The sequence below is a fragment of the Cervus elaphus genome, chromosome 3 (assembly GCF_910594005.1).
Source record: "Cervus elaphus chromosome 3, mCerEla1.1, whole genome shotgun sequence".
Taxonomy (NCBI): Eukaryota; Metazoa; Chordata; class Mammalia; order Artiodactyla; family Cervidae; genus Cervus; species Cervus elaphus.
The window spans coordinates 31,436,154-31,439,777 of record NC_057817.1 but is presented as its reverse complement, the minus strand read 5'-3'; the positions used below and the strand labels follow the sequence as shown (position 1 = coordinate 31,439,777).

Here is a 3,624-nt window from a genome sequence, read left to right as displayed (position 1 = left end):
TCTTATGGAGAAATTGGATTTAAGTAGGCTTGGTGGCTCAGTGGTAAAGAATCCACCTGCAATGCAGGAGATGCAGGCTTAATCCCTGGGTCGGGAAGGTCCCCTGGAGAAAGGAATGGCTACCCATTCCAATATTCTTGCCTGGAAAATCCCATGGACAGCGGAGCCTGGCAGGCTACAGTTCATGGGGTTGCAAAGGTGTCAGACACAAGTTAGTCACTAAACAACAACAAATAATCCTGCCAGATAGGGTACACCAGCAAATATTGTTCTGGCCTCCACTACTTCCTGTCTTCCCTGACATCATTAGCGAAATGGAGGCACTCTTTCTTCTTAAACTCTGCTCCTACATGGGAACATGTCACCCAGTTTCAGTTGCCTATCTAATGCCATGTGTATTTCCTCAAGCATTACTCTGACCAAAGTTCCTGTTGGTACCCTTTTATATTCCCCTGTTCCTGGTTTCTACTTGTCCACTCACGAAACTTCCTGATTTTCACTCCTACCTTTTTGTGTGGGTAATTTCCTGCTGGCCCCTACATACTTTCTAGTTACCATTTCCCTCTTTAATATCATTAGATCTTTCAGTTTCTCAGTAACTACTTAATTTCTTGTCTTCTAAGTAATCACCCTTTTGATTTAACAATAGATAAATTCACTTACAAAACACTCTTTGATATTTTTCTTAAAAGAAAGGCTGCATCATGTGCTCAGCAGGCCATTTTATAATCAGAAGATCAGAAGATATATTTTCCAATTCACTACAGATGATAAAACAATGAAGCTGAGAGAAAGACAAAGGAGGGAGTAGGAAGGGAGGGAGGGAAAGAGAAAAAGATTGGTCATGAATTTTCATTTGGTACTGTAGAATTATTGGATATCAATTATGACTCCATCACTTACTGGCTAAGTGATCTTAGGCAAGTTAATGGCCTCAGAAACACTTAGTATCTTCATTTTTAAAGAGGGAACTTGTACCTTACACGGTTATTGTAATAAATTAAGATTTTTTTTTATAGTAGTATACAGAATACTGCTAGCTGATAGCTTGATAAACTGTAGCTCTCTTGTCTACTTTTATGGCACAAATAAAAATAGAGAAAGGAAGTTTACAACAAAAATGGTCAAATAAGACATTTGAATAAATTAAGTCCATAGTTTATGACAATGAATGTAAAAATCACAGTGGTGTTAAATACAAAGTTTTAAGTATCTTCATTAAAAAGGCATAGATTTAAGAAACAAAAATCTAATAATATTCTGCTTAAACAAAATGATACAGAAATGTTAAAACTGCTATGATAGGCAAAGATATACATGGTAAAATCTAAAAAGAAAAAATAAGGTGGAAATATTAACATCACAGCTCAGTCGGTAAAGAATCTTCCTGCAATGCAGGAGACCCAGGTTTGATTCCTGGGTCAGGAAGATCCCCTGGAGAAAGAAATGGCAACCCAATCCAGTATTCTTGCCTGGAGAATCCCATGGACAGAGGAGCCTGGCAGGCTACAGTCCATGGGATTGCAAGAGTCAGACATGACTTACCAACTTTACTACTACTACTACTAACATCACAGAAAGTAAACTTGAAAGAAAAACATTAAACTATAAAAGAGTTCCATTTTATAATGATAAGAGGTGTAACCCACAATGAATACAAAACTATCATGATCTTTTAAGGCTACAAAATTGAGTTTCAAAATAAATGAAGCAAAAACATGGAAATATCATGGAATACATCCAGATGCACAATGTTAGTGTCAAACTTATACATTTTTTTTTTAGTCTTTGATAGAATAAATGAAGTGAAAGTCAACAACTCTGCAAATGATTTGAGTGTATGATAAAAAGGACAAGGACAAGATGGTATCATAGAGGGACTTAAGCTCACCTCCTCTCACAAAACATCAAAATCACAACTGACTGCTGAGTGAAAGTGAAAGCCACTCAGTCATGTCTGACTCTTTGCAACCCCATAGACTATACTGTCCATGGAATTCTCCAGGCCAGAATACTGGAGTGGGTAGCCTTTCCCTTCTCCAGGGGGTCTTCCCAACCCAGGGATTGAACCCAGATCTCCCACATTGCAGGCAGATTCTTTACCAGCTGAGCCCCAAGGGAAGCCTGAACAGCTGAATAACCACCAACAAAAAAAGACTGGAACCAATCGAAAAAGATATTATACAACCAAAAACAAAGAAGAAGTCACAGTGTGATGGTAGGAGGGGAACTTTTGTGATATAATCAAATCCCATACTTGTTGGCTGAGTGACACAGAAACTGGAAAATAATTATAGAATTATAATAGGGCAGAGGTTCTCCCACAGGAATGAAATTTCTGAGTCCCACATCAAGCTCCCCAGTCTGGATGTCTGGCATCAAGGGGAAGAGCCCCCAGAACATTTTATTTGAAAGCCGGCAGGGTTTGATTGCAGGAATTCTATAGAACAGGGAAAACAGAACTCCATCCTTGTGTGAAACTCCACACAAGGTTTCACATGCACTGAGATGCAGGGCAAAGCAGTGACTTCATAGGAGCCTAGGCCAGACCTACCTGTGGGCTTGAGGGGAGGTAAACGTTGGCTGTGGCCACAGTGGGGAAATGGACAGTTGTGGCAGACGCACCACGGAATATTCCTCAGTGTGAGCTCATCCACGGGTCACCATTTTGGCACTGAGACCTGCCTCACCCAACAGCTTTCAGAGGCTCCAGTGCTGGGATGGCTTGGGCCAAACAACCAACAGTGTGTGAACCAAGCCCCATCCATCAACAGACAGCCTGCCTAAAGTCCTGATCCCACAGCTACCTCTAGACATGCATCTTCCCTGGCCCTGCCAGTATATGAATCAGCCCTATCCACCAGTGGGCAGACACCAGCCCCTCTTGCCAGGAAGCCTGCACAAGCCCCTGGACAAAGCTCACCCACCAGGGAGCAGGCACCAGAAACAAGAAGAACTGCAATCTGTGGAACAGAGGAACAGAGTCCACAAACAGGAAGAGTTAGACAAAATGAGATGGCAGAGAAATATGTTGCATATGAAGAAACAAGATAAAGACGCAAAGAACTAATAAGTGAAGTGGAGATAGGCACTCTGCCTGAAAAATAAATTCAGAATAATGATAGTGAAGATGATATAAGATGCTGGAAAAAGAGTGGAGGCACAGACCAGAAGATATAGGAAATTGTTTTGTTTATTTTTTGCTGTTTTGGCCATGCTTTGTGGCTTGTGGGAGCTTTGTTCCCTGACCAGGGATTGAATCTAGGTCCTCAGCAGTGAAAGTACTGAGTCCTAACCACTGGACTGCCAGGGAATTCCCCACAAGAATTATAAAGAGCTATAAGATTTAAAGAACAAACCAAGAATTAAGCAATACAGTAACTGAAATGAAAAATATACTAGAAGGAAACAACAGCAGAATAAATATGGCAGAATAATGAATAAGTGAACTGAAACAATGGTGGAAATCACTGATGTAGAACAGAATAAAAAAAAGATGGAAAAGAAATTAGGACAAAGAGACATCTGAACAACATTAAATGCACTAACATTCATATTACAGGGTCAAAGAATGAGAAGAGAGGTGCAGCCTGAGAAAATACTTGCAGAGATAATAGTTGAAAA

The 3,624-nt window shown here is 40.3% G+C and overlaps 1 non-coding gene across 1 annotated transcript; it reads right to left on the bottom strand.

Moving 5' to 3' along the window:
- Positions 1–3,240: 3,240 nt before the first annotated feature.
- Positions 3,241–3,313, bottom strand: TRNAE-UUC. The gene has a single exon. It is a non-coding gene; the product is annotated as a tRNA-Glu (tRNA).
- Positions 3,314–3,624: the final 311 nt, after the last annotated feature.